Source organism: Ixodes scapularis, unplaced genomic scaffold, assembly GCF_016920785.2.
Source record: "Ixodes scapularis isolate PalLabHiFi unplaced genomic scaffold, ASM1692078v2 ptg001158l_1___fragment_1__unscaffolded, whole genome shotgun sequence".
NCBI classification, from domain to species: domain Eukaryota; kingdom Metazoa; phylum Arthropoda; class Arachnida; order Ixodida; family Ixodidae; genus Ixodes; species Ixodes scapularis.
In genome coordinates this window covers 751,178-775,517 of record NW_024610106.1, presented here as the reverse complement: position 1 = coordinate 775,517, position 24,340 = coordinate 751,178, and the positions used below count along the sequence as shown (strand labels likewise).

The 24,340-nt window shown below is 46.6% G+C and overlaps 1 long non-coding RNA gene across 2 annotated transcripts; it reads left to right on the top strand.

The window, feature by feature from the left end:
• The first annotated feature begins 19,740 nt into the window (after positions 1 to 19,740).
• Positions 19,741 to 24,056, top strand: LOC121834410. Of its 2 annotated transcripts, none has more exons than XR_006077199.1 (3): positions 19,741 to 19,888; positions 20,567 to 20,838; positions 23,997 to 24,056. It is a non-coding gene; the product is annotated as an uncharacterized LOC121834410 (long non-coding RNA). The 2 variants fall into 2 exon arrangements; XR_006077200.1 differs by lacking the exon at positions 23,997 to 24,056 and adding an exon at positions 21,650 to 21,695.
• Positions 24,057 to 24,340: the final 284 nt, after the last annotated feature.

The window sequence follows — 24,340 nt, the reverse complement described above, 5'->3', positions numbered from 1 at the left end:
GGGCATTGGTTCGTTCAGCTTACTGCAAGAGACTCCACAGCAAGCATTGCCCAAAGCGCAGCTCGAATGTCGGGAGGAATCGGGTTCATTTTACCCCCGGTCAGACCTACTGAGCGAAGTCATTCTTCGGCTCAGAATAACTTGGCAAAGGGTGAAGCCTACGTTTTCTGCGAGCCAATCAGAGACTCTGAGCGAAGCACGTGATAACTAAGAGCAAAACTCCGTGACTCGCTCCGACACACTGATTTGCTCGCCGATGGGTTTGGCGCCACCGTTTAGTAAGTTGCGCTAAGAGTGCGGCATGCTGGCTTTATCGCTTTTTGCCAGTCAGGTTTTGCTCCGCTCGTAATTTGAGAGCTTTGCGGAGGTGACCGCTTGCCCAGTCGTTCATGACTCATTCAATGACGCTTTGATTCTCACCGGGGGGAGAGGTTCTCTATAGTAAAACAACATTCACAGGTGGCTGCGGGTTGATGGACGCCAATTATAACAAGAACTTAGTCGTTGGTTTTGCGGCCGAAATGACAAACGGCGATGCGGTCGTTTTTTGTTTTTGATTTTATCCCCTCGAGGTTTGAGCCCTGCATGACCTGGCGGCCCTTTCGGCGCCCCTCTATGAATGGCGCCCGGTGCAACTGCATAGGTCGCCCACTCCAAATGCCGGCCCTGCCTCGACCGAGAGAAAAAAGACGAAAAAAGGCCTGCTGGCGGCGGACAAGTATCACGTATCGGGCGGCCCCGGTACAGCGACCTTGGCTGGTATCCCCTGGTGGGCGCCGTGAACGTCGCTTTTGGGCTATGGATGACGAAGCGGCCTGGCGTTGATTGACGCCCACGGATTCACAGTTGCAAAAGTTATGGGGCTAAAGCCACACGACTGGAGTTTGCCGAAATTTCCGAAAATGAAAATGCAGGCCTCAGTGAAGTCTGCTGGCTGGTCGAGATTTTTAATTTTTAAGTATTGTTCAGGTTCTTTTTATATTTTTCCGGCACACGCAATCACAAATATTCGCCACTCGCTACCTTTTTTCTTTCCTCGCACAACTTCCTGCGCGTCTACTTTTCCTAGAGTAGAGGATCAATCTCTGGAATCTGCGGGGGAAGCTCGGCGAATGGCGAATCCGAATTATTGTTTCGCTCTAAAAACGATGTCTTTATGACGGACAGACAACAGTCGTGTCATGCCTCTGAGTGTCCTCTCGGCGACTATTTTTCAGTCTAGACACATCAATGGCTTCGCCATTCGCCGAGCATCCTCCGTAGCTTACAGAACTGGCTCTCGAATTGCTTTGGGGAAACACAGACACACGGGAACTTTTTTTACCGAGGTATACATTTTGGACTGGTGTCGCCCACTGTTTATTTGTTTTACCTTTATCTTTAAAATATTGAAAAGTGTCGACCAGTGCGTTTCCTCAACAGTTGTGCACCAGCTTTCTGTATATGTACATACGCATGTCAGTAAAGATTTATGTAAATATTTCGTAATTATACTGCGTATTTTATGGTATGTTGAACAAGAGGGCGGGTAAACCACTTTTCTCCTGTGTCGCCAGCAATATGACGGCAGGAGGCTCGCTTGAAACAAGCAAATAGCAAGGCTTCTACGTATCTCAAATACTCTACTCAAGATACTGTAATTAAGATACTTTTGTCGGTATTTTGGTATCTTGAAGATACATTCGATTGAGAGTAAATAGCACTCTATCTTAACTACATTGCTTAGTATCTTCTACTCAGTATCTCAAATACCTTTTCCGGCGTACGAAGAAGTTTGTCCCCAAAGGGGAAGTACTAAGACTAAATGTTCTTTCTTTCTCCTTTGCACGTGTCTAGGGGGACAAATGAGGTGTACACTAGGAGGTCATCGAACGATATGCGTTTCAGCTAAGTTAATATAATCAAGATGCCCCCATTTTTTTATTTAGTTGTAATAACTTCAGCTCGTCGCGCGCTTATAAAGTATCTTCAAAAGTAATTCAATTATTTTTCAAAGTATTTGCACTTTACTCAAAATAGTTTGGCGCAAAAGTAACTTGAATACTACTCTAAATACTGTCTCACTTGGGTATTTAGTATCTTGTCTTAAATACTTTTGTCGAGTATCTTGAACAACACTGCAAATCGTTGACACCTGCACCATTTGAAGTATAGATAAAATAATCGGTTCAGATCGCCTAGACGCTGCAAACGAAAACCGCCTTGGTGTCGAAGCGCGAGGCAGTTGATCGGATTTGGTCGGACACAGTGGGTCTAACGAATACTGGCAAGTGGGTTCCTAGCGGGTTCCGGGAGGGTTGATGAGGTGATGATTTCAGCAATCCACCAGCCGGAGTTCGGTGCCACACGAATCATGGCATGATAGTCAGCTCTATGTACGCGAAATCATTAAAACATCCACCAAGTAAAACGTACAGTACATTTCATTCACATCCTTCAGTCTTATCAACGAGAAGAATTTAGCACTATGATTGCGTCTCGTCCTGCGATGGTCGTCAGCCGACGCCACGGCCCGTTAGGTTCAATCGGGAGCCAGTCACGTAATGCATTACTTCGACGCGCGTATAAGAAAAGCACGCTAATGCACACGTGCCTATAACTGGTCTGTGATTGGACCTGGTGGGCCCTAACCTAGGTTGTAGATAGGGACTTTAACTTTCGGACAAATGCTATAAACTCCGTGAAACACTCGCCGGTGAAACTATCGCGAATTCGGATTTATCCGAACAACTCCGAATTCGACGGCTGTCAGTTGTAAAATCTTGAGCGGTCTTGACCTTTTCCAGGGATCCGAGGACAAGTTTTGCAACCGTTTTTCTTTTTTTTTTTTCTTTTTTGTTTTTGTAAGCGTCAAAAGAAGCGTCTTTCTCTGCACATATTCCTTTGTTATCCTCGTGGGCAACAGGAATTCAATAATCAGTCAGACTTTCGAAGTATCCGCACGGAAAAGGCAGGACTTTGCCAAGGAATACAGATATTTTGAAGTAACTGACAGAGACACTGTATTGCCTTTGAGGCTTTATCATACAACTTGAAAGTTTAATGAAAGAAAGAAAAGAAAAAGAACAAAAAAGAACACCCGGTTTATAAATTAACTTCTGGAGGGAATTTGGTATCAAAAGGCTAGTTCGTTTCACCTTATGGGCGAGCGAAGCCAACGCTACAAGCGCGAGCATGCTGCTTGTAACAGCGCCTGTGGTGCACGTACGCACGTGCGAAGCCGGCACGCTCGGAGCCTTGGGCTCGCGCTTCTAGCTTTGACTTCGCTCGCACATGACGTGAAACGAAGTATATACACCGACACGCGGCTCCGACGCCGTCCCTCTGCGGTGGCGCTGCCTTGAGTACGGCGCACCACGCAGAGGCGGCTTCTCTTCAAAAACGAGACGCTGCGATTCCGCAGTGCCCACACCCGGTGTGGGCAAAGCAAAAACCGTGTTTGTAAACAGGGCGGTCTTCGCGCGCTCGTCTATAGACCTTTTCTGCAAGTGCGCCGCCATCTTGAATTGACATCACTTCCAATATGGGCGAAAACATTGTTTTGCCGTCGCCACGCCAATAGAAGGCATTTAGGATATAAGCGTAACCGTCACCCATTCTCGTTTTGCCTCCCCTTTATTTTTTTACTATTTGCAGGTTGAAACGTTGGATTATTTTTTCGTCGCCCATACCGGATACGCCTATTAGGTGGCTGGAGACGAGAGTACACAGAAAAAGTCTATAGCCAAAATTGCGGGCTCGCACCGAGAGATGCCAAAGCACGTATACTCTGCATAAACAAAAAAATAAAATAAATAAATAAAAAAAAAAGGTCGGGCAGTGAAATCGCCGAGATGTCGCCACTCCGCACAAGCGAATGTGTACGAAGGCACCCTATTCACGGTGGCGAGACAAAAAAGAAAAAGAAAAAACGCCTGCTCCCCGCAAAAGCCTGCCGGGTAAACGCGGGCGCAGACACCTGCAGGTCTTCCACGCGCGCGGACGGGTCTCCCCCTCTTTTAAAAGAAAAACACGTTCCAGTTAAGGAAAAACAACACTGTATATTAGGTACTTTAAAAATAAATACATAATCGAATACATATATGACAAACTACCGGCATATACCTTCGTTACTTCATCACAACTAGCCACCAGCACTGCACAACAAAGTATTTTTATACAATTTTTCACGACACTGATTGTTTCTTATAGTATTTCATAGACAATTTGTAATGATTGGCGACCGGGCAGTTTTTCATGACTTGAGAACATATCTTCCAATAGTCCTGATCCCCACACGTTCTGCTCCTCGGAAGACTTCGTAGAAGGTTGAGCACTTTCGTGTAGTTCGTTCCACACTGCAGCAGAATCGTTCAATCTAAAAAATAAAAACAGAGAAAAACACCATGAACGGTTATAGGGTCTAGTCACGTGCTGAGTCATCGCCCACAAACATGACCACCAAACGATAAAGCAAAACTGATTCGGGAGAGTTGTGAAAATTGAAAGACAAAGCAAACTCGCCAATGGGATAACTGCTTTTGCCTTCGGTGGCCATACTTCTGTGTTGTGACTCGGCATCAAAAGGCAGTCTGACGTCATATAAATACTTGTAACCTCCTTGCCTACTAGCCCCGAGAACGAACGCAAGCGTCGCTGTTGTTCGAGGCGTTCGAGATCGTTTCATAGGTCACAAGGAAAGGGTACAGAGAGTTTAATCGCAAAAGATTACAATAGCACGAATAGAAATATAAAAAATGGCGCTAAACATAAAGCAAAAAGTTACGGTGAAGTTATCAGCGGCCAATCACCAACCGTCCGCAACGTGAGTACTAAAGGTGTCGCGAACCAGCCGACGTTCGAGTTCGACCAGGTTCGAGCTTCTCGAACCTTTCCCGCAAAGTCCGACAACGTGCGTACTTGGGCACACGTACGCCCAAGTATGCATGCGCCCACTCAAACACGCACGAATTAGGCACTCATACGCATGCGCGAACACAGATACGCGGATGCACGCGGAGGCACGGATGCAAATTCACGTACACACGCACAAGCACACCCGCGCACACGTACGCACGAATTACACACGCACGTGCACGCGCGCACTTGCACAGGCACGCGCACTTATGAGCAGGCAAACGCCCACGCGTGCAAACACGCACGCAGATGCACGTATAAAGGCTAGCCCACATGGCGCGTTTTTCAGTGCGTCTAGACGCGCGTCTCGGCTTGGCGCGCGCGCTAAGCAGGACGCGTGCGCCCAGTCAAACCACACGCAGCGCTACCGTGCAGCGCTTCGCGTCTGGTGTACTAGAACTGGGCAGTGTGTCGTCCGCGCCGAGAAGCAACGGAGGGAGGAGGTCGGCGCAGCGATGACAGCGAGCAAGGACGCCAGGGGGCGCTGCGGGTAACAGGCGTGCTCCTCCCCGCTCGGATTGCCGTGTGGTCGTACTGCATGTGATCGCCTGGTTCGCGTCGTCGCCTTGTTTTGCTGCAGTTCCTTTTTTTTTTTTTTTTTTTTTTTATGGTTGAGTGAAATGGATTGTGATCGGTGCCGTTCAGTGGGATGTAGACAACGCGTACAATGACGGAAAAACGGCGGGACAAGAGAGACGGGCCGTGTTTTGTGTCGAGGCAGTGATTTCCCTACACCCCTCTACGGGGGTGCACTCCCCCCTTGTCTTTCGAAAAGCACCCGTATAATTCGCAACGACTCTTATATTCTCAATGCCCCCCGAAACCCCCCCTTTCTAACCTCAATTCCTGGGGCCCGTGCCGGGTTGCAACAGTGGCTACCGGTCCTCCAAAAAAGCCCGTTCCCTTTTTCGTGCCCCTCTCGAGTTCGAACGGCGTAAGTCGTGATCCCGCAACAATAAAAGGAGTGACAGGGAGACTCTGCTTCATGTGATGCACGCAGTCATGACAGTCTTCCTCTACATTTTTTTTTTCGGACTTTTTGCACTTTAAAGTATCTGCTAAATCGGTCTAATAGACACTGGTTTCGACACACCGAAGGGTCCTGTGCACGCTGACTGCTTTAGAAAGGCTTGGAGAAGTGACTGTGAAAATGTGACGTTAACGGTTATGGCCTCACATGAGCAAATTATTATTATTTTTTTTTCTTAACGGCTTTAAAAAGATGAGGGTTGGCCCAGCACTCCGTCTCTTCAATGAAAAGGTGCTAAGAGGCCTCTTTTTACCGCAAGAAAATTGAAGGGTCTAATGGCCCAGCGGAAGATACTGAGTCATTTATCCTGAAGATGTCGAAGCTCATCAAGATCATGACCTCACGTCGGAGAATGCAGAGGTTTAAAACGCCATAGGCGCCGACTACGGGGGAGCTCGGGAGCCTCCCTCTCCCGAGCTCTTGGGAAAAGCAAGTACCATCGCCTCCGGAATCCTTGGGTGCACCTCATTAATCTCATCTGTGCGCTGGCGCCCAGTGTATCATTAAAAATTTATCTGTCTGCCCTGGTACCCACATATCAATATAGCTGGTGCTCAGTGGATAAATAAGAATTTATCTACTGTGGTTACTACCAGAGCTGGTGAGTGGATACATTTTTCTAACTATTCGCACAGTCCTGTTTGTTGAGCCTACGAAGTAACAGCAACTACGATAAAGGCTAGTGATGGAAATTCCTTCGAAAGCCCGTGGAAGTAATTGCGAGAGTCGACAGTGGCACCTCCATGCAGCCTACGGAAGTAGACGATATAATCCGTTTTGTAAGCCCCATTTTGTTTTCCCAAACATTGAAACAATTCATTAGGGTAGTGCGCTTCAACCACGGAATTCATTTATCACAACTACAGTGACAGCGAAATTATAGGGGAGGCACTCACTTGATCGAATGACGTTTTAGCGAACGCCCACGTTTCACCGAATGACACTTTAGCGAATAGTCGGACGCCGCGAAGCGGCGTTTTCGGGTGGGCCAAATGGGTTCACATTTTTGTAATGAGCCGCCGTAGACTGTCGCCGCGAAGCCGCGTAAAGCGCAGCGCGGCGGATGGGTTAACGCGCGCCCCCGTTATTCGCTAAAACGTCCATTCGCTCAAATGTCGCTGTTCGCTAAAATGTCATTCGCTCATGTGATATGGACCAAATTATAGAGTCACAATTAAAAGCAGACATTTGTTTAGGTATCATGCCATCAGCATGCTTATCCTACGTTATTCAGGGGATGACACACGTTTGTGACGTCTGTTTCAAGATACTTCCCGAACGTTTTTCTGGGGGATGGATTTCCCGCCTATTCAGAACGCAACATTAATAGCGCGAAAGAGCGATCGCCGTTTTTTTTTTTTTTTTTTTTTGTGAGAAACCAAAGAAACTCAGCAAAGTTCTACTTGCTGGGGAAAAAGCTCATTCGGGTCTATAACACAGGTGATAAAAGTTCGCCCTCACTAATACTCTTTCGAAATAAATGCGAGAAAGCGCCAATGTCTTGTTCGCGCTAGCAGTGCCGCGATGTGTACTGTGGCGTCCTGTCCGAAGATGCACGTCTCGGGTAAAGCATTTGGCAACGAATTAGTGCGATAAATATTATGTGAAACAGCAGAAATAAAGAATACCGTAAAGAGTTAGCCAAACAATACGAAACAATCGAACCCGTGCGGAACGCCAAGCCAGCCAAGCGCTACCGCTGCCTGCGCTCCGCACTCCGGCAGCACGCCTACTACACGTTGCGCCCTCTCGCGGCCACCGATCCGGTCATCGCTGAAAGAGCCCCCCCTCCGCCGGCGCTCGCTACACTGCCCAGTCTTCTAGTACACCATATCTGCGTTTCCGAAGCGTCTGCCCAACGTAGCCAGACGCGCTTAAGAAACAAAAGCAAACATTAAATAGAAATCGCGCGGTAAATGATGGCTACATGCCGTAATATTTAATTTTAGTAATAGTAATCACTCATTTTTAATTACAACAATCGCAATGAAGCTCAATTTCACTAATTTTCATTCTTTTTAGTGCGTACGCCTCATCCACGTTTCGATACGCCATTGGCATCCCCATCGCCCGCGCCAAAACATTTACAGCTGGCCGCTGGCCGCTACAGTGGTTACGTTGTAGCGGTTGTTGCCGGTAGTATTAGTTTTGTACCTTTGTCTCTCGGTGTCCTTGTATTCTTTACATTTGGCCTGCCAGAGTGCAGGACGCTTTTGTACTTCGCTAGGTCCTCTCTGTTCCGCTGAAGCAGCGTCAGCCTCTCCCGCGGAGCAGAGAGGATTCCCTGGACTTGTGTAAAAGGTATGATAAACTGATATCCGCGGGGGGAAGGACGTAACTACCCATGTTCGCCCTGCTGCTAGCGTTGGCAGGGCCTAAAAGCCGTTTTTATTGAAGGCCGCGAGCGTGCAAATTTTGTAAACTCCGCGCGCGCGGGTATGTGTGTGTGCGTGCGCGCGTGCGCTTTGATGGCACAGGGCTGCTACCCGTATTTGTGTGTATCTTTCTGTTTTGAGTGTTTTTATTTATTTTCCTTTCCCGTATCCCTTTCCCTACTTGGCAGCGGGCTAGCAGGCCCACCTGCGTAAGGGTCTCGACCTTTTTGCCTAGCCTCGCACGCTGCCGAGTGGGTATCGCAATATGTGCAAATAAAAAGTATTATTATTATAATTATTATCGCCTTCGTCGCGAGGTCTGTGGCGAAAACTACAATCCTACAGTGGAGAAAATTCAAACGCTCCTTGCAACTAGTGAACACGGCGGTTCATTGGTTGTTGCCTTCTGGACGCAGCGCGAGACGCGACGCGTGGACGCAAAATATCTGGCTCTTCCAGATACGCCGGGATGCGCCAAAAAACGCTGCGTTTCGTCCCGGCACCGGAAGTGACGTCAAAGCGCAGGCGCAGACGCGACGCAGACGCGGAGAAAAGCGCACCATGTGGGCTAGCCTTAACACGCACACAGATACGCGGGTATATATACTCACGCGTAGGCATGAAAACACGCATGTGCACGGGGGGCACGCACATAAGCATCCTCGCTCATGCAGGCGCACACGCAAGCAGACACGGACGCGCAATTACGTTCGCAAGCGCGAGCACGCACATAATAGAAAAACTAGACGAAACGTCACAAGGTGTATCGATGAAACGAACGCCGGCTATTTCCGATGGAACGATTTATCCTTGAAAAGGTGCAGCTTCGAAGAAACGAGCTGTCTAAAACGTCGTCTGACGAACTGACTGCATGGCACCGCGTATATTCGGAATGTATAGTACATAAAACAGCGGTCACTAAAACAGGCACACAAAAAGCATAACTGTTTCCAGTGCTTCGTGAGAAATCGTCACCCCAGTTGCCGAAACAAATTTTGCATTCACAGAGATACACATACAACAGAGAGGGATTCTAACCACGGTCATCTCACCATAAAAATAAACTACGCATTGCCAAATGCTCAGTGTCCGCCCAAATGTAGCCTAGCGACAGAGACCAATGTATTTTCGTGGCGAGAAAAACATGCTTCGGATTTCTTTCGAACGCACTCTAAAGAAATGTATATTATATCTACGATCAAAATTGGCGCCCCTTTTAGAGGAAGAAATGTAGTACTTACCGTACCAGAAGGAGCGTCGTTCTACGATCGCTTTGATCACGCACAGTCTGCAACGACGGTAACAAGCGGATAGCCTTCGGCATCGATCTCGCCAGATTCCTTCGTGCGCCTCGCTTCTTCCACTCCGGCCTGTTGCATGGCTTCCCAAGCGGCATCTTCAACACCCCGAGTCAATTCGTTCTCGCAGCACTACGACACGATGACTCAACCTCACCATCCGTAGTTTCAGCAGAGGGTCGCTTACGTGCAAACTCTATTTGCGACTTCGAGACCTTTCGCTTGCCATATTTATACCTCTTTGGACCCATAGCTGCGAGGACGGCCTTTCTAGTTATGAAAACACGCACAGCTATCCACCCGACACCCCGCCCCGAGAAACAAAACCACTCTGTCTGGACGGGTCTTGCCGCCTCTGGACCACCACAAGCGCGTTACTGAAGAGCGCATGCGCGCGGAGTAATACAAAATCAGAGCAGCGTGCGTGGCGAAATGGTGGCGCCCTCACGCGGCGCTCGTCGAACTAGTCTTGACCGTCCAAACGAGGAAAACAAGCCACAACACCTTGGTTCAGTTTTTTCGACGTAGTTAAAGAACGGATGTACTTACAGCTATAATTTTATTATAATTGAATTCCGTGTTAAATTCCGCAGATATCCCACAAGACACATTTGTAGTTAAAAATTCACAGGTTTTTAAAAACGCGTTCTAACGTAAACATGTCAAAACAGCCAATTCCGACCGATTTCACGATTTAATATAAAATATAATAAATTTTTTTATGAAAAATATGCTCTGTGGGATAGTTGGACGAAGAATCAATCTTTTTATAGCAAAAATGTGTGAAAACATCGGTGTAACGGTTATTAAATGAGAATTTTCGTAAAATGGCAGAAAATCGCGTGTATTCTCTATGGGGCTTGGAGGAGCGCTCCCTCTTAATTTCTAATTTCTTCTTAATATTTTCCTTTTCTAGTTGAGATATAAGTACCATCAAGCTCCGTCCCAGGTTCTATTGAACATACCGGGCAAGAACATGCTGTTGTACGTTGCAGTGTCATGCCAATATGTTGATCTGCGCCTGCTCAGTTTGCTGTACGCTATTCGCCTCGAGATCGACCTAGAGGTGGCGCTACGGTCGCGCTATCATCATCATCAAAGCGGGGATAGGAGAACGGCCGCCCCATAGGCTCTCCACGTCGGCGCGCGAGACGGCGTAGATTCTTCCGTTTATTTTGTCGCATACTATCGGTGGGAAAACAATTCTAGCGGAAAAAGATGCAGTACTGTTCGGTGCTTCAGTGAAGATCGAATCGTGTTACCAGCGTGCGGCCCAAATTTATATAATCGCTTCTGTGGGTGCGTCGTCTGCTCTAGGCAGACTTTGGAGAGCATGGATCACCACGACTGATGCCTGTCTCCGGCTGAACTGGAATATTTATGTTAAATATTTGTTTCTTTTAAAATGGATGTATCGGTTCATCAACGTGGAAATAAAAAAAAATAAAAATAAAGTCCGACCCAGTTAACATAATACTGGTACTGTGGGCTGTGAAATCGCAGCTTCTATGCTTTTTTTAACGTCAAGCTTTTGCAGTAATATAAATATTCAGAATGAAGATAAGCTAGCGTTGTATTAGAAATTACCATGCTATTGAGTTCCTCTGCCCTTTTACTGTGCCATAGTGTGGGTAAATTTTTTGGAGTCTGAACAAATCTACTGCGTTGCGATGAGGAGTGAGTGTATCTTCTAGTTAAAATCTGCAAACTGCACGGTTGGAGTCTGAACAAATCTACTGCGTTGCGATGAGGAGTGAGTGTCTCTTCTAGTTAAAATCTGCAAACTGCACGGTTGGCAGGACAACTGAAACAAGTGAAACAAACTGTTCTAATATATCTGCCGTGACTGTAATAAACGAGTGTAACCGAGCAACGCAACAATGTTCCTCCTATTAAATGCTTTTCTCGGTAGTGTGGGTTCACCCCCTTCAATTTTCTTGGTGAGGGCCGCGGATGTCAAGAGGCTAATACTATACATTTCTGGCTAAATAATCTTGTATTCAAACACAGTAGACTCTGCAACCCCAACAAACGACGCGCACCACGACACAGACAGCATCGGCCGCAGTGATACTCTTTTACTGATGAGGGCTAGCGACCTTCACGAGACTTTCCGATCTCCCTCCGCCCTCACCTAACCTATATCGGGACTGGGCAGTTCATCGATTAACTTTTAGATTATTCAAGTAATGCTTTAATTTTTTTTTCCATTCAATTGGAGTCTAGTACTGGAGAAAGTCAGCAAGCAGTAAAATATGCCGGCTTCAATATTTTTGACGTCTTTATTTCTTTTGTGACACTAGCTTGCACGGTAAACCACTTCAGCGTGCTTGTCATTTCGCCGAGGGTGATTATACTGTTTAAATAATAACTTAAGAAATACTTTATTTTAAAAGGCTTCCCGTGATCATATTTATGTAGGACTCACAGCGTGAAGTCTAGAATGGGAATGCAATATGCCATTTGTGACATAGTAAAACCAGTACAAAATATGTAGTTTTAACGTCTTTCACGCAATATGACCGGGAAAAAATCAACGTACGGATTAATTGATTAGTCTATTTTAAGGATAGCGATTAGTCGGGTTAATTTTCTAATCAAACCACAAACCCACTCAACATTCAATGCTTTATGAAAGCCACGGTTTGTGCGAGATAACAAAAATACGTGGGACCAGCGATTGTATAAAAAACAACACACTAAGATTATGGAAGCATAATAATAATAATAATAATCGCTTTGCTGAATTTCTACGCATGGCAAACGATACAACACAACCTTTAGTAAGAAGAAACGGCAACAAAAACATAAAGAATTTAATAAGGAATATCAAGCTCAGCCGGAAACGGGCTTGCGTCGTCGAGGTCCATGCTTCTGAGCGTGCGCCCGTAGCAGACGACGCACGGCGGTATCCCCGCTTTCGCGCGTTTCCAATTTCGGCCGCACAGTGGCGGCACGGTTCGATCTCGAGGCGAATAGCTCAACATCACAATTTGCATTTTCATTCCAACCATTAAGAACTCAAGAAACAAAATGAAAGTTTTGCACATGGTTCATGCAAGACATTTGTGCATGGCATTAGGAGATAGATATTTGAATACTCACAGCTCTCCTAGGTTTCTCATATGTTGGGTCAAGCACGCACGTAACATTTGTTTATTTTAATAATTGCAGGAACGCTGTTTTGTGAAACTCTCTCAGCTCCTGTCAGGATGCCAGCCAGCCCCTTGGTTGGGGCACCTGACCCGCTGCCAAGTCACAAGAGTCATGGTGATGTAGACGGCCTGCTCTGCGTATGAACTCTTGTCAACCTGTCAATCGAAACCGAAACCATGCCACAATCTTCCCTGGCTAACTAGTTCCATGGGTGCGAAATGCGGACTGCTGCATGCTGGAATTTTATAAAAGTAGTGTATTTTTTTTTAGACGTTTATGTTCTACGTCGAATTTTTGAACGATGGTGTATTCGCCTTTAGCAACACCCCTAGCAACGGTTTGTTGTGAAACACCAGACTTGCGGCTTTCAATCCAATCCAGTGTCGTAGCTGTCTGGCTGTCTTTCGCCGTGCCCGCGGCAATCGACGCTTCGCACCATGCTTCGCATTTCGCGGTCGCAGTTATTTTGTATTGTTCCTGCGTAGTCGTGCGACGTTCTACTCGCACAGTTCATAGGCCTTCTAGTTCCACGTCGTAGACACCAGCTTTACGACACACCCCGACTCCGAGACAAGACTGGCCGAAGGGCGACACTTTCACATCACAAGGTAGGCACCGAAAAACTGGCTCCCCCAGCCATTGGGCCGAAATTCTTTGTCGTGACATCCTGACAGCGTGTGCTGTATGCCGTAAATAGCCGCTGTATTTCGTTTCATCTTGCACAAGGGCGACTTCCACTATTGTGCTCCCATAGGTTTTAAACACGGCGTCAGCTGTTTTGTGGCACAGCCTCCAGATTTTCCAACGATATCGCGCGAACGTCGATTGTCCCGTGGATCAGCGCTTTATCGCGGCGTGAAACAGCAGGTCAGTGGGTCTACTCACGTGTGGCAGAAGGCACATGCTAGCCTCGCTGACCTGCTGTTTCACGCCGTGATAAGGCGCTGATCTACCGGACAATCGACGTTAGCGTGGCTTCCGCAGCACTCAAACCACGCACTTGCCGCGAGAAGAATGTCTTGCGTTTCATTCGCACTCGGTTTCGTGCGAAGCCAAACGAAGCCACGAGCAGCCGCGCTTCGGAGAGCCGGCCTCTTCCGTTCGTGCGACCTTGGTAGCGCTGTCGTCGAGACTTTGGTCAATAGGAGAAGCGGGCAGAGCCAGGGCGTGTACGAGACGCAGATAGAAGGCTTGACACGCCAACCAGAAGCCGCAAATAATCGCCTAGCAGTGTTAGCGCGAAAAATTTTAACCTGTGCCAAAGAGTTTAATAGAGTAACTGTTTATGGCTGAAAATATAGTCTACGTGATGCTTCGATTATGATCGTGCAAAAAGGTGTAAGAATCGAATGTCCCGCTCGAACTCCGTTTTGCTGGGACAGAGTCTGACCGCTCGGACGTGGCTCAGACGCCTGGCATACAGATCATGTCGACCGTTCTCCTAGATATTGATTTTGTATGACCGTGATAGTACAATCACATGCATCATGTTTTCATTCGCCAAGGGTTAGTCCGACGCACTTATTAATTTTGTTTCTCGCGACCACTGCCAGGGTATTATTTGCGGCTTCTGGCTGGCCACATTCAAATCTGTGAAGACGCCCTGGGACACGCCCAGCCCGCTTTCGGCCAATGGCGCCTCTTCATTTGCTTCCTATACTTTCCAATGAATGGCCAAACTCTTTCTATGTATACACCTTTCCAAAAAACGCTCCTAGGCCACTGCCATGTTGCTGATGCTGATGCGGCTGGTGCGACTCTCGCGCCCTCTATCAGCTAGAAATTTTCTGCCACCCTCTGGGACTGTGAAGACCCGCTCGGCGTGGTTCTCTACCTATGTTTTTGCGGTTTTGCATTCAATGTTTTCTCGCCCCTCTTGAAAGTTTCCACTTAATTTTTTTTATGCGTGCTGCGTACCCTTTTTGTGTTATCTTCCACTGTGATAAATAAGGCTGGTAAGTACCTGCCATTCAAGCTTTTCTGCTCGACATTCACGGGAAAGGAAGGAGGTGAAGGACGTCGAACGACCCTCGACGCGATTTTGCAAACATTGTTCTTCCCCCTCCCAGAGATAATCCGCGTAGAATCCTCAGTCGTCTCCAAATATAGCTGTCCGGGTTGGGGTGAGAAACGGGTCAGTCGCGTTTGTTTCTTTGCTTTGGTGCGGTTATGAGAAAAGGTAGCTCTTCCCAAAACGGGCCCCGAGACGAAGTCATCTCTGATTCCGTCCGATCATCAAGATGTGACTGTCGTCGACTGTGACTGTGTTATTTGAGATCTTTCTCAAATAAATTCTTTTTGGATAACGCTGCATCGTGTGGTACGTACGATATATTGTTTGAATGTTACCACTTCCTCAATTGTATGTCCGTGTCCTGTCCATCGGTAAACACGTTATTTGTGAGCATGAAAAATGCATGCCTTGCGGCCCTCTTCTGTTGCAATTTATTTTTGACAGCAAAGCGCTTTGTCGTTTCACATGCGGTGAATCCTGCGGCGCCGTCAAAGCTTATCGTAAGAAATAAACACAAACAACTAGAACTATACATTCCAATCGAACTCGTTCTGTCGCGCGCGTACCCAACAAAAATAGTTTAGTTTTTTTTTTTTTTTTTTTTTTAAATGTGGGACAATTCTTTCTCAATGTCCTCTGGAAAATACATGTAGCATGAAACACAAAATATAGCGGGAAACGACGATAATTTATACGCCAGCAGTGTTTGAAACTGCGCCTACACAGGCTGCGCCTATTGACATCACAGTCCACTCGGTTAGGGTTAGGAGGGACGCTGGTGAGAGTCTAGCCTCAAACTCAGTGACTGGGCTCGAAAACAGTTTGTTGCCCCTGGGGTTGAGTGTTTTTTGGAAAGGTGTATAAGGATGGCTAGTTGGGCTAGTTGGTTTTGCATCATGATGTAAAACACCAAAACAACAGAGACGAAAAAGAAGGGAGAACTGGACAGGACGTGGCGTATTACACCATGGTTTCTACGTATAGCTCTGCCCGCTTGGTCTGGAGGTCGATGACACGAAAACTTTATCACGGGTGACGTCAGAACTGTGCAGTGTGCAACCACGTCCTTTCTTATCTGCTGGCCTGCTTTCTTCAAAGCGACGTGCTCCTGTCTGATCGTAACGGCTGTACATGCCGCTTCGGCAGCCCTGATTCCACAATCTTCGCTCATCACTCTGGACAGCTGCCGAGCTCACGTGCTCTGCGGCACGAGCAGTTCACGCAACTCGCTCGCGCGACTTGTCGAAGTGTTAAAAACAGTTGTGTGCAATTCCGCAACTCCGCCTCGGAGGTTGCGACGGGGAGGGCTGCACATTTGCCTCTACCGGACTCTGAGCCACGGGCATTTGCTTCTTGCGCATCCAACATTGTCATGTGGCAGGAACCCTAAACGTTTCTTCAACTGCTGCCATAGTTCTACGGAAATTTGTGCAGCTGAGTAAACCTACGCATAGACCAATTTTCTTGAAGCGTGGACCAACCACTGGTCTCTATTGTAGTAGGCTGGATTCAAATCGGAAGTCTGTCGGTGGCGCCACCGGCAGCCATTGCTTGGCACCAAGCAATACGTGCCTTGCACGGGACGTCATATGGCTCCATACCATTCCTGTGCCCGTACCCTCTGGAACATACATTTTGGCAGCATCGAATCTGTTCTTCTCCGCAAAGTTCTCCGAGAGGAAGAAATTCATTGGTCCTAAATGTGTGCTCCGGAAGGTACGGGCACTGGAGCATGGTCCGCAGCAATGGTGGCTGATGTGACGTCAATGCAAGTCGTGTATACACGCAAGTCTATGGGAGAAACACACAAAAGAAGGAAATTAAAGCTTCTACACAGTGTTCGAAGGCATGTATTTTACGATGTGCTGCAATAATTTTATATTGTGTTTGGAGGTTGAATTGCGATTTCTCAAGCATTCGAATGCCCATTAAAATATTGTGCTATAGCACCCATGGCTGATCTGGCAAGCTTGCTCTCGTGGTGGAGTGAACAAATAAACTTGCTGTCAATAATGCCGTCGTGGGGGAGCCCAGAAGTTGCTGAACGTCAACAAAGTTCCATATTGGCAGCGTCTTTCCGGGAGTGAGCGAAATCATAGCAGAGCCTTCAAGCTTGTCACCTGCTAAACCCGACTCATTGAAACCGCCACCGACTCCGAGGTACCTCTAGGTAACTCTCTTCTCAGTGAGCTGCTCTACATTTTTTGCCCAGTAGAGTCACTCTCGACAACAAAACATTTCTATATAACAACCGCGAGGGTTGTCAGATTTAATGTTTGTGCACTAGCTATTTGACAGGCTTCCCGACAGCAGCCAAAAGATTCAGTGACGACAACAGTTTACGAGCGGGGGAACGTCACTTTTCTTTGTCTTTCCCATAGAGTTTTATGCATTAGCCAATGTCAAGTGATGGGCGCTGGTGGCACCACTCCTCCCTATTAAGACGAGCCTCGATCCGTGATCCAGCTTACTACAACAGAGATCAGTGGCACCAACTAGCCCAGGTACTGATGTCGCTGGCTTTCTGGCGCAATATAATAAATAACATGCTGAAAAGAGCAGGGCCATGACATGACGTGGTGAGGCTAGCCTCTGTGATGCAGCTTCTTCGGTAGGTGCATCCCCTCTGACCTCATCGCCCGTCTGTCTATGCTGAAAGAAGCAGTGGTGAATCTCCTTCGTGGGATTGCCAATGGCAGCAGCTTCATCTCCATCTTTGGCAAACTCCACCGGCGAACCAACTCCATTGTGACGTCGGTCAACACGCACGACTGAGTTGAAACTCTATCGGGATTTTTCCCTTAAAGTGTCCCCACTAAGAATCTCAAAACACCGCGGTGAGTATAACAGTAAAAATATTATTTTTAAGTTGGCAAAATGAATAGCATGAGACAAAATTAAAAAAATATATTCCTGAAATCTGGTTGCATGAATTAGTACCTAATGTACTGAAATAATGAATACTGTCACGGGTGGTGACCAAAAGAAAACAGAAAATGAACAAGAAGAAATAAACGTTTAATGTGGCGAACTTGTGCCAAAAATAAAAGGGTACAAAAGAAAACAGCAGAGCGTCGCGGGCGTCGATATCGGCGAAACCGCAGGATCGAGCGCAGAGGCGAGACTGACTCGACAAGGTCGCGAGCGGCGTCTTATCTAGAGTGAGTCACTATCTCGAACATTCGGCGGAGAAGGTTCGAGCGTAGCGCGCTCGCGGCGAGAATGTACACGCACTTTCTAGAACAACATAAGCAGGGATAAACGACAGAAGTTAGGTCCGGAGCAAGAATAAACGAGAAAGTACTAGAAGTCCGTGACCCTGCGCGCGGCATTATCCCCCCCTTTAAAAGCGCATCGTCCCGATGCAGCACAAAACAAAAAAACAAAAAAAAACAAAAAAACACAAATCCTTAACAAAACGGTAGCAAAATCGCGAGCCACAGTTCACAGTTCTCAGTTCACTCGTCGACAAGAGTAGAAAGTTCTATCGTTCGTAATACGGCTTCAGCCGGACGACGTGCACCACCTCGGGTCGCGGCTGACGTCTTGCAGATGGGCGCGTTCCGAGGTGGTGCACGTCGTCCGGCTGAAGCCGTATTACGAACGATAGAACTTTCTACTCTTGTCGACGAGTGAACTGAGAACTGTGAACTGTGGCTCGCGATTTTGCTACCCTTTTGTTAAGGATTTGTGTTTTTTTGTTTTTTTTGTTTTTTTGTTTTGTGCTGCATCGGGACGATGCGCTTTTAAAGGGGGGGATAATGCCGCGCGCAGGGTCACGGACTTCTAGTACTTTCTCGTTTATTCTTGCTCCGGACCTAACTTCTGTCGTTTATCCCTGCTTATGTTGTTCTAGAAAGTGCGTGTACATTCTCGCCGCGAGCGCGCTACGCTCGAACCTTCTCCGCCGAATCTTCGAGATAGTGACTCACTCTAGATAAGACGCCGCTCGCGACCTTGTCGAGTCAGTCTCGCCTCTGTGCTCGATCCTGCGGTTTCGCCGATATCGACGCTCGCGACGCTCTGCTGTTTTCTTTTGTACCCTTTTATTTTTGGCACAAGTTCGCCACATTAAAAGGGTACAAAAGAAAACAGCAGAGCGTCGCGGGCGTCGATATCGGCGAAACCGCAGGATCGAGCGCAGAGGCGAGACTGACTCGACAAGGTCGCGAGCGGCGTCTTATCTAGAGTGAGTCACTATCTCGAAGATTCGGCGGAGAAGGTTCGAGCGTAGCGCGCTCGCGGCGAGAATGTACACGCACTTTCTAGAACAACATAAGCAGGGATAAACGACAGAAGTTAGGTCCGGAGCAAGAATAAACGAGAAAGTACTAGAAGTCCGTGACCCTGCGCGCGGCAATACAATCAACGTTAACTACAACCCTTTACGTTGCGAAGACAGTTGTGGCCGACAACGCTAAGAAGCGCAAGCTAGGTCGCTACGTCTCGGCACGACAGTTTGCGCTTCTCCTGGACTTTCTCGGTGAAAGTCGAGTTTTCTCGGGGACTGCTACAGAGAGCTTTGTTACCAAGGAGGAGCGAGATACACTATGGGGCGTAATAGTTTGAGAGTTAAATGCCCTTCGGCCATAAAGAATAACTTTCTGGAACTCACGTGCATGTCAGACGTGGGCTTGCGACCTGAGAGTCTCGTGTCCCTAACAGAAGACCGGTGCAAACCTGCCAACTCTTCCGAATTTTTTGTAAAATGTATGAATTGGGACTAATTCTACGATTTTACGAATCTTGCTTCAAATTTTACGAAAAAAATATACTTTTTTCATTTCTATTTTTTTTTACATTTTTTTCGTAAAACCGTTGCTGGCGGTACCTCACACTGCCACAAGAGGGCGACAGGTGCCGTCCACGGCAGCGTTGTGGTTTTTACTATCCGTCTATCCGGGGGCCACATATCCAAAATCAATCCAAAGCCCAAAGCCTTTGTTTGTGTGTTTGGCGGCGCATGTTGGTTTGGCGTGTTCAGACGTGGTTGGGCCTCTGTTTCGGCCAGTTTCGAGGCGAGAAGTGCAGCGTCTGTGTTTGTTACACGTGTAATCATAGCATTCCTCTGGTTGCGGTGGCTTCGCGGTGCAATGGCAAATTCCAAACCTAAAAAGAGGTACTTTCAGGTGTTCTTGAAGTCCTACACGTCGGAATTCCAGTGCTTTGTGCCGTCCAAAAAGGAGAGAAGTTTGGATTCTGTAGCACGTGCACGTGTAACGTAAGCGTTTTGCACGGTGACAAGGCTGACATTAAGCCTTGCCACCTTGCGAAACAGCCCCCCCCCCCCCCCGCAATTGCGTGAGTTTTACGAATTTTAATGTCCACAGGTTGGCAGGTATGCCGGTGGAGGCGCGAGTGATGGGCCGTCCCTAAACGCGGAGCAAGAAAAATTATTATTTTTTGTGGGGACGGATTTCTCTCGAGGGGGCGGGCGTGCGCCCCCGACAGTGGACGCGCCGCTGTGGGACTTCACGGCTGCAGCAGCAGCTTCGATAAGTACCGTGAATCTCTTGGATCATGAGCAGACACCATGTTGCTTTTTACCTTATTGAACACTAATGTACAAAACAATGTGGTGCGAATGTATTGCCTCGTGGTGTTTTCCACGAAAGCTTGGATATCGGGGCTGCAGCACATTTCTAGACCCACTCGGAGACAATAAATCCGTGACATTCGAAAAAAAAATAATATTGAGTTTAGGGTGCTATTAGACACAGATGCTATTAGACACAGGTATAACTAGAAGGGCTGTATAGCCTTGTGGCGTGTTACATAGTTGAATTATATTATGCAGGGGTCTGTGGCTGAAGGCGACATGGCAAAGGGAGGAGAGGAGGAACGTCCTGCGCAAGTGGCATGCCCCCTACCACCGAATGGTACGAACGGTCTGGAGTTGATACGGCACGGGATCTGCTGTCCATTCGGCAGGACCAGCTGGCTGTCCAGCGAGAACTGCTGGCCACACAGCAGGGTCTGCTGGCCACCCAGCAGCAGCAGCTGGCAGTTCAGCAGGAAATGCTGCTCGTGCAGAGAGAGGCAGTCGATGCACTCCGTCGACTTGCAAGCGTAGGTGTTAAGAGAACTGTAGTGTAGTGCACTCCCAATTATTGTTGTTAGGCTGATTTTGGTCAACCCTACTTTAGCCAGTTAAGTTAGAAGGCAGTGTTCTTAGACTCAAACTGAAACCAGATATGATTTGTATGTGTATTTGAAGTGTCCAACAGCGAAGGCTTTATTTTGTTTATTTCAATGAAACCTTCCAGTGCCATAATGCTAATGAAAATTGGCAAGCCTTCAGACAAAATTTTTTCAACTTATTGAAAATTACCATACTGTGCTCGACAATCCGAACTACTACGTCTAAACCGTGGTTCAATAATCCACTTCATCGTTTATCTCATAAAAGAAAAGATGTTTCAGGAGCGCTAAAAAAGGAAATACTTGGCCTAAGCTTGCCACTTGCTCTTCCGAATAAAAAACTATGTTAAAGGGGTGTTAGCACACATTCTTTCTGATAACTCTAAGCAGACATTCTTTCTGCAAACTCTACCTAATATGTTAATAAACAACCCTCGCAAATTTTGGAGATTTGTACTCTGAAATTAATCTAGTGAATAGCTCTTGTAATAACATATTGAATAGTGAATGTGTGAATATTTAAATAGTGCGTTTTCTGATGCTTTCACTATTTCTACACCCATTACTGGAATTTCTCCTGTTATAGAGAATGATTTTCCAATGGATTCAATTGTTATAAACATTCAGGGTGTTTTCAGCGGTATAGAAACCCTCAAAATATCTCCATCATGTGGCATAGAGGAAATCATTACGAAGGCTCTCACTAACACTAAATTTTCATCCGGTCTTTACCTCAAAGATATTTGAGCAGTCCGTGGACACAGGGGTGTTGCCCTCTGACCGGAAAATTAGTAAGTAGGCCAATATCACTCACCTGCCTCTACAAGATCCTCGAGCATGTCATTTACAGGCACCTGATTAACTTCCTGGATTCCTGCAATTTCTTCACCAATGTGCAGCATGGCCTCTGGAAACGCCTTTCTATTGGGACCCAACTACTTATTCTAACTAACGATTTGTTTAAAAATCTTGACACCGGCTTTCCTACTGACGCTGTTTTGCTTAATTTCGCCAAAGTTTTTGCTAAAGTCCCGGACAATCGCATTCTTCTTAAACTTTCTTTCCTAAAACTAGATCCTCATGTTCCTAAGTGGATTGAATCATTCCTTATTCATCGCTCTCAATTCGTTTTCACTAACAGCACTTCTCCTCTTTCTCTCCCGTTTCTTCCGGTGTTCCACAGGAAATTGTGCTTGGGCCTTTGCTCTTTTTAATCTACATTAATGATCTCCCTCTTCACATCTCATCCTCTGTTCATCTTTTCACTGATGACCTGTGCTGTTTATAGACTAATAAAAAACCCATATGACCATGTTGCACTCCAGAACGGCATTTAAGGGGAGACACTGCTCTTTGAAGCAAAATATTACTAAGAAAACACATTTTTAAAAATGTGTTTTTTGAAGTTTGGCAAGCACTTATCATCTTGTCCTGAAGGATTTTCGACATATTGAATGAGGGCTACAAATATATTAAATAGGCTGTCAGGCTTTTTGTGGGTGCCTTTTAGGCATCCGGCAAAAAATGATTTTGAAACTGGAAGGTTCAAAAGTGTCATAAGTAATTTATAAATCATCCTAGAGCTTTCATTTATACCTTATTGGATTGCACATACCTCTCAGTTCACTGATCTATGTTTATTTTCTGAGCTCAGTATTTTAATTTGCGTTAATCCTTTCCATAATCATTGCAAATTAAATTTTTAATATTAATAAATCTAATTAGGTTACCTCAAAACAAAGTACACATTTGTAGTCCGATTGTAATGCCAAATAAGCCATGTAAATTTCATTTTATTTGAATCGCAAGTTATATAAAAAAGCTCTTGAAGCAGTGTGTCACACATGGCAGATGTGTCTCAACATTAGCAAATGCACACACCTTTGCTTTACACATTCTTGCTTCCAGCCCTTAAACTCGTTAACATTCAATGGCACTACCATTCTGACTGCTACACAGTAAAAATATCTAGGCGTTCGTTGAACCACTAATATATCCAGGAATGTTCATGTCGACGAGACAATATCATCCTCAAACCGCTCACTCGGTTTTGTTTGTCGCAATTTCAACTCTGCCTTTTCTATCCTTAAACGTCTCCTTTACGCCATGCTTGTTCGCCCTAAACTAGAGTATGCTTCAGCTATCTGGCACCCACATCAGTCTTTTTTTAACTAACGCAAATCGAATCTGTCCAGAATCGTGCTGCTCGATTTATTTTTTCTAATTAGTCTCGCTTTTCTTGTGTCACTGCAATGAAATGTCAATTAGCTCTTCCTGATCTTTCCGTTCGTCGCAGAATTTCCCGTCTTTGCCTTTCCATAAAATGTACTATTCGGAACCATTACGACAGTCTCTCCTCAGCCAGCCCAGCTATATCTCTGCAAGACTCGATCATTCGTGCAAGATTACCCTTCCCAAGACCATTTCAACATTCCCTTCTACCAGAAGCTATTGTAGACTGGAATGGCCTTCCAGATGATATTGTCACCATCACCGATAACGCTAAAATCAGAACTGTACTAACCATGCACTCCCCTCTGTAATGCCCTTCGGGGCCTTGAGGGTAATTCTAAGTAACTAAAGAAACAAATAAATAATATTCCGCCACCAGCGTGTGTTCGTGTAATTATAGGAAACTGGCCTCGTTACTGAAGGACTTGTCACGCGGCAACTCTGCCGTCAGTGTAACTAAAATGCATCATTCGCAAGCGCAGGCAAGGACGCCACCAAGGCAGCTCCAAAGGGGAAAGAGAACAGAGTAAGGGTGGATTTACTCGCCCCACATACGCCTTTGATCAGACTTCTCGACTTCTTTCGTTAACACAGCCATTCTCTTTTCTTCTGTGCTTTAGGAGCACCTAAAATGCCAGTAACTCGTTGTCTACGAGTAATCTAATAAGGTGAATGGTGAAAACTGCTCTGCAACATGACTGCACAGAGCTTACCAAGGTGAAAAGTTGTTTGGCAAAAGTTTCCTATTGTATTGCTTGCAACGCGTCTGAAAACCTCTGGCGTGCTTTTAACTTTACTAATGTGTTGCGTAACAGTTTGCATTTTGTGCATAATGCGCTCCCCTTTTCCTGCAGGCTGTAGAGGGACAAGCAGCAGCAAGTGCGCACCAGTCGTCCGCACTGACTTCGCTAGTGCTTCAGCTCGTCGGTGTGCAGAATCTCCATCCGCCAGCCGAATAAAGTGGGTCTCTATGCTCCATTTCATTTTTGGCACGGGTTACACCACCGTTACTTGAACATCTCAGTTGAAAAACTGCCATAGGTGTCCGCTTTGCAGAATTGTTAAAAGCGAGCAGTCGCAGTCCCGCTGTTCTTGCTGCAGCGGCCATTTTGTAAACTGTGGCTAGACCAAACAACATCTGTGCCTCGATGGGCTTCTCAAGCGTGGCACTGCTCCCCATTGTAGCTCGCTGTGGCTC